Genomic DNA, 7,756 nt, shown 5'->3' with positions numbered 1-7,756 from the left:
ATATCTCAGAACTGAACAGCACTGTTGATCAACATCCTCCAAAAGAGATCACATTTAAGACTACATGCAAGTCTTTACAAATGCAAAATATTGAAATAATTTTCTGTATTCTAAAACAGCATAATGGAATAAAAAACAGAAATTGATAGCAAGAAAAGCTATAGAAACCATTCAAACACATGAGGATTAATCAGACACTTGTGAATGATCAGTGTGTCATTGAAGAAATCATGAAAAAAAATTTAACTCCTAGAATCCAATAAAAATTAAAACAAAACCTACTAGAAACTGAAGGGTACAATGAACATAGTCCTAGGATAAAAAGCTTATAGATATGAGTCCCTACATTTAAAAAATCAGACAAATTTCAAGTAAATAAGTTAATAAGAGTTTCTCAAGCTCTTAGAAAAACAAGAACAAGCCAAACTCAAAAGCATATAAAATAATAAAAATTAGTATAGAAATGAATGAAATGGGCACTAAAAAGAACAATATAATGAATCAATAAATCTAGAAGAAATAGATAAATTTTAAGATATGTACAACCTACAAAAATTGAAGTAAAATGATATAAAAACTTAAAAGATCTGTAATGAACAAACAGATTTAAATAATAATAGTCTCCAAAGAAACAAACAAACAAAAAGCCCAGGACCGAACAGATACACTATTGAATTTTATCTTACATATAAAAATATGACACACATGCTCCTCAAACTATTCTCAAAAATACAAAAGGAAGGAATGATACCAAAGTCATTTAAAAAGGCCATTATCATGTTACACAACAGAAAAAGATTAAGTTACTAATTTCTTTAATACAAATAGACACAAAAATGCTCAATAATTTTTAATTCCCTATGAAGAAACAGTCACATGACTTAATTCCTGCCCTAGTACAAGAGCCAGTAAAGGTGAGCCCACTAGGGCTGGCTGGAGAAAAAGAGGAAATTTTTTTCCAGAAAGAATTGTCTGAGGGATCATGAGAATTTCTGTACATGGGAAAGGAAAGAACCATTGCTGTTGAAACCTGTGGGTTCTTTACAAAAAAGAACAAAGTGTGTATAAATGCAATTATGTCTCCAAGGCTGGATAAGATAAAAAAGAGAATTTTCAAATCTTTCCTTATACAACCTAGGTCTTCAAGTTAGCATACTGCTATTTTCATCTGTTCATAAAACTGCTTTTTCTTTAAAAAAAATGCTCATTAAAATATTGCAAACCTAATTCAACAAAACATTAAAAAGTTTATATAACATGATCAAATTGGTTTCATTCCAGGGGTACAAGGAAGGCTGAATACATTCAAATCAACAAAGGTAATACAGCATATCAATAGACCTAAGCACAAAAATCACATGATTAACTCAATATTTGCAGAAAAACCCTTTGATAAGATTCAACATCCCCTCATGATAAAGGCCTGAAGAAACTAGGAATAGAAAAAATATTCTTCAACACAATGGAGAGAATATATGACAAGCCCAGAGCCAACCTTGTATTAAAAGCACAAGAACAAAAGCATTCCCTCTAAAATCAGGAAACAAGAGTAATCATTCCAATCTGTATTAATAGAGTCTTGAATTCTTGGTCAGAGCAATAACATATGAGAAGGAAAAAAAAGTGATAAAAAAAAAAAACAGAAGAAATTGAATTACCCCTATTTGCAGGTGATATGGTCCTATACTTAAAATATTCTAAAGACTCATCCAAAAACCCCTTAGATAACATACATATACACTTTCAGCAAAGTAGCAGGATACAAATTCAAATTCAAAAAGCAGTAGCTTTTCTATATATCAATTATGAACAGGCTGGGAAAGAAATTAGGAAAACAACACATTCATAAAACTCAAAAGTCTGTCTTTTTTAAATTTATTTTTCCTTTTTCTATTTTCTTCAACAAAATCAGAGAATAGGAGCACAGAACAGGTCCTGCCTACAGTGGAGTTTGGGGGTGTTAGTACCTGTGGGAAGGGAGAAGTGGTAGGTAAAAGGGGTAGGAGGGTGAATACATATGGTGCAAAACTTTGTACATATGTATATATATGCAAAACTGATACCTGTTGAAACTATTCCAGGAATCAGGAGAGAGGGAAATAAAGGAGAACATGGAGGAGGAGATTTCAAGTACAATATATTTGATACATTGTAAGAATTGTAAGAACTTGCATAAGTGCCACCGTGTACCCCCATCCAGCACAACAGTTAAAAAATAAAAGACCTAGAAATAAACTTAACTAAGGAGATTAAAGCCCTCTACAATGAAAACTATAAAACATTGATGAAAGACTGAAACTAGACCCCGTCTCTTGTTTTATACAAAAAAATCAATTCAAAATGGTTCAAATACCTTACTGTAATACCTGAAACTTTGAAACTTCTGTGGGAAAACACTGCAAGATCAAGCATATGTACATAATGCCTTTCTGAGTAAGACTCCAATAGCTCAGAAAGTAAGAGCAAGGAATGACAAATGGGATTTCATCAAAATTTTCTACACAGCAAAGGAAACAATTGCAAGAATCAAAACATAACTCATAAAGTGGGAGAAAAATTGTAAGCTCATCATTGGACAAAGGATTAATATGCAGAATATACAAAGCACTTGGAAAATTAAGGACCAAAAAACCAAATAATCTAATAAACTGACAAATGAGCTGAACTGACAATTCTCAAAAACAGACAACCAAATGGACTATAAATACATAAAAAATGTTCAACATCCCTAGCCATAAATGAAATACAAGTAAAATCAACATTGAAATTCCATCACACCACAGTTAGATTGTCAATCATCAAGAAAACAAACAATGACAAATGCTGCAAGAGTGTTGGCGGAAGTATCAATTAGTGCAACCACAATGGAAATAAGTATGGAAGTTTCTCAAAAAACTAATATTACAACCATCATATGATCTTTCTATACTCTTGGAGATATATATATATATGTGTGTGTGTGTATATATATGTATATATATATAGGTGTATATATACATATGTGTGTATATATATATTCGTATATCTATACACAAACACATTTTATACATACATATGAAAGAAAGTTAGTCAGGACACAATAGAGACACCTGCACACCCATGTTTGTTAAAGCACTATTCACAAGAGCCAAGCTATGAAATTAACCTCGGTGGCCATCAGCAGATGAATGGATAAAGAAAATGTGGTATATATACATAATGAAGTATTATTAAATCATAACAAGGAATAAAATAATGTCTTTTTCAGAATAATGAATGGAACTGGAGCTCATAATGTTAAGGGGAAAAAGCCAGGTTCAGAAAGACATACATCACATTTTCTTTCATATGAAGAATCTAGACCTAATATATATTATATATGTGTATATTTAAGCATAAATACATAGATATCATGAATGTAAGTGTGTGACTAATTGAGGACAAGCAGGAGGGGGGAGAGGACAAGGAGAAGGTGATGGGTGGTAAATACCATCAAAGCCCATCTATGCATCACTAACAACTATTAAAAAAAAAAGAGACAGGGGTGAGGGGTCACAGAGATAAGAAAGAGTAATAGTGAGAAACTGTCAAAACATGCTTATTTGCAGATAATATGATCCTATAACTTAAAGACCCAAAAAACTCTACCCAAAAACTCTTAGACACCACAAACAGCTACAGTAAGGTGGCAGGATACAAAATTAACCTACAAAAATCATTAGATTTCTATACACCAACAATGAACAAAATGAGAAGGAATACATGGAAACAATTCCACTCACAATAGTCTCAAAAAAAAAATCAAGTACCTAGGAGTAAATTTAACAAAGGATGTGAATGACCTCTACAAAGAGAATTATAAACTCCTGAAGAAAGAGATTAAGGAAGACTACAGAAGATGGAAGGATCTCCTGTGCTCATGGATTGATAGAATCAATATAGTAAAAATGGCTATAATACCGAAAGTAATCTACATATTTAATGCAATGCCCATCAAAATCCCAATGACTTTCATCACAGAGATTGAAAAATCTACGCTAAAATTCATTTGGAAACACAAGAGACTGTGAATAGCCAAGGAAATACTCAGCAAAAAGAGTAATGTTGAAGGTATCACAATATCTAACTTCAAACTATATTACAAAGCAATAGTAATTAAAACAGCTTGGTACTGGAAGAAAAACAGACATGAAGACCAGTGGAACAGAATAGAGGACCCAGACATGAATCTACACAACTATACCCACCTCATTTTTGACAAAGATGACAAAAATATACGATGGAGAAAAGACAGCCTCTTTAACAAATGTTGCTGGGAAAAGTGGTTACCCATCTGCAAGAAACTGAAACTAGATCCATGTCTATCACTGTGTACTAGTATCAACTCAAAATGGGTCAAAGACCTAAATATCAGACCTGAAACTCTGAAGTTACTACAGGAAGGAGCAGGAAACACTCTGGAACAAATAGGTATAGGCACGGACTTCCTCAATAGAACCCCAGCAGCTCAGCAACTAAGAGATAGCATAGATAAATGGGACCTCATAAAATTAAAAAGCTTCTGCACAACAAAAGAAATGGTCTCTAAACTGAAAGACCACCACAAAGTGGGAGAAAATATTTGCCAGCTATACATCAGACAAGGGACTGATAACCAGAATATACAGGGAACTTAAAAACTAAACTCTCCTAAAATCAATGAACCAATAAAGAAATGGGCAACTGAACTAAACAGAACTTTTTCAAAGGAAGAAATCCAAATGGCCAAAAAACACATGAAAAAATGCTCACCATCTCTGTCCATAAAGGAAATGCAAATCAAAACCACGCTAAGATTCCACCTCACCCCTGTTAGAATAGCCATCATCAAAAACACTACCAACAACATTTGTTGACAAGGATGTGTGGAGAAAAGAACACCTTGTACACTGCTGGTGGGAATGCAAGCTGGTGCAACCACTCTGGAAAAAAATTTGGAGACTTCTTAAAAATCCAAACATAGACCTGCCATATGATCCTGTAATCCCACTCCTGGGGATATACCCAAAGGAATGTAACATAGGTTACTCCAGAGGCACCTGCACACCCATGTTTATTGCAGTGCTATTCACAATAGCCAAGTTATGGAAACAGCTAAGATGCCCCACTATTGATGAATGGATCAAGAAAATGTGGTACTTGTACACACTGGAATTTTACTCAGCCATGAAGAAAAATACAATCTTATCACTTGCAGGTAAATGAATGCAACTGGAGAACATCATTATGAGTGAGGTCAGCCAGGCTCAGAGGACCAAAAATCCTATGTTCTCCCTCATATGCCGACTTTAGATAGAGGGCAAATGCAGCAATGTGGTTGGACTTGGATCAAAAGACAAGGGTAGAGCACATACAGGAAATACAGGCATAGGTAGAAAACCCAAAAAAAGAAAGCGTTTGATGTCCCCACTCCGGAGGAACTAATACATAAACCTTAAAATGACAAGTTATCATGAGCAGGGGATCAGGAACTGGCATAAAGATCAGTTAGAGTTGAATCAACATGGGACGTAGCACATGGGTACATGAGAGCAATAGTAGGAATCTCTCTGTATAGCTATCCTTAACTCAACTAGCAAAAATGCTTTGTCTTCCTTATTATGCTTATGTCTTTTCTTCAACAAAATTAGTCACAAGGGCAGAACAGGACTTGCCTGGAACTGAGGGGGGAGGAGGGAAAGAAGGGTGGGGGAGGGGGACAGAGTGGAGAAATGACCCAAACAATGTATGCACATGTGAATAAATGAACAACAATTAAAAAAAACTAAATAAATAAATAAAAAAATAAATACAGCAGTTACAAAAGAAGATTCTAGATTCTTCAGAAATGCATCATAATGAGATCTCCACACTGGTCCACCAGGAATCCTCCCACTCTGCTAAGAGCAAGAGGGCAAAGGATCATGAAGTCTTGCAGGATTGTTTGGTTGTATTCAAGAGAACATTAGCATATTTGAGACCCCAGGAACAGGAGGCCATAACGTCTTCGCCCCTCACTTTGCAACTAGGAAAGATGGAGGGAAGAGCTGTGTGTGAAGGGCCAGCTGAGTGCTGCATGCTATCTACCACTACCCAGAGATATCAAATCATTTTTCTTCTCCTCTTCTGGTTATTAGAGGTAATTTTCTGTTGCCATCACTTAACAACCCATATTACTTTTTTTTTTGCTAGAATGTAATTATAATCAATCCTTTTCCATTTTATTTTAATCTTTGTAGATTTGGTGATTTATTCCTGATTGAACCTAATTTGATTTGCTGACTTCAGTGTTTTATTGGTGATATTATGAAGAGCCTCCAAAGGACTAGCCTTAAAAGTATTCCATCACTCAGATTTTTATTTGCCTATCAACCTAAGACAAAAACTTCATTCGCTTTTCTCTCTCTTTGCTCTAACTTGTTGAGACATGAAATACTAAATTGAGGCAGGATAGATAGATGAAGAGACAGGGAAATTATATTTCAGTCAATATTTAAAGGGTGAGACTCTGACATTGGAACAACAGGAGCCAAAGCAGCTGGCTCCCTCGCATTTCCTTTTAGATGTTAAGTTACAAAAACTGGGATACAAAGAGGAGTTACTTCCTTTTACTTTCCTCTTTGAGATGTTAACAAGCTGCAAGGATCCTTGGATAAAGGGAAAATAATCATATTTAGCAAAAGAAAGCTCTAAAGCACACCTATTGTTTCTGATTTGGGTGGGCCAGGATGGACCCCTCCTTATTTTAACTGCCATCTCTGCCACCCAGAACCATTATCTTTGAGCATGTGTATTCCCCCAGCTCCCCACAACAAGACTAAGAGTTGGAGACCAACATTTGGAGTCTTTGCTCCCATATCCTGTGTGGGGGAAAAGGAAATGTTTTTGTTCCCCACATCCCCTTTACCTCCTCCGTGCTCTATCTTGTTATATTAAAATAAATATTTACTAAAGCTTTCACCTTATGAGACTCCGTGTTGTGAAGCACCTTGAAATGCTTTTCAATGTTTATGAATCTCAAGGACCTGAGATTTTGTGTGGAAACTGGGAAGCTGTGGGTGCCCCCTCCTCCATCCTCTGGTGACATAAATCACTGAGCCTGAATTAGGAGTTGACTCTCAAAATGTATGAGAGCATCTAGCTTTGGAACTTTTCTTCCTAAATCTGTTTTAGCCATGGTGGTTTCTTTTACCTGTCCTATTTCATTGTCTGCTTCTGTCTCCTCTACTGGACTGACCATGTTGTAGTACAGCTCGGACAGAGAGATGGAGCACCAAAGCTTTTGGGAAACAAATTTATTAAGCAGGCTGGCAGTGACCCAGCAGATTCACATCAAAGGCTGCATCCTGAAGAACAAAGGGGGCTTTCCTTCTTTACCATTTAGAGCAGGTTACAGAAATGGGGGGTACAGCTTAGTCCCATACATGGGCATGTACTATTTCATTGGCCATTTTAACCTCTGGGGCAAGAAGACCCTTTTCTGGTCTCTCACCAGGTGTTATGTGACATTCCTCAAATCTGTTTTTTTTTTGAGGAATTATCAAAATTATAATAAGAATTATCTCTTATCTCCCTTCCCCCTCCCTGCCTTCCTGCCACAGCCACATGGGTGAAGACAACAGAAGCAAAGATGGATGAGGAGTTAGGGGAACAGAGAGAATCCCTGCTCAAGTGTCATTGTTATAGGCAGGCTAAATTAAGGACTCATATAAAAAAAATACATCTTATACTAACCATGCTTTGGATCAGAAACCACCCT

General features: G+C 35.8%; 1 non-coding gene across 1 annotated transcript; it reads left to right on the top strand.

The window, feature by feature from the left end:
- Window positions 1-855: 855 nt before the first annotated feature.
- LOC141421072 (small nucleolar RNA SNORD22) lies at window positions 856-981 on the top strand. Its single transcript, XR_012445760.1, has one exon. It is a non-coding gene; the product is annotated as a small nucleolar RNA SNORD22 (small nucleolar RNA).
- The last annotated feature ends 6,775 nt before the right edge of the window (window positions 982-7,756 follow it).

Source organism: Castor canadensis, chromosome 2 (assembly GCF_047511655.1).
Source record: "Castor canadensis chromosome 2, mCasCan1.hap1v2, whole genome shotgun sequence".
NCBI classification, from domain to species: Eukaryota; Metazoa; Chordata; class Mammalia; order Rodentia; family Castoridae; genus Castor; species Castor canadensis.
Note: the sequence above shows the minus strand (reverse complement) of the source record. Positions and strands in the feature narration are given on the sequence as shown.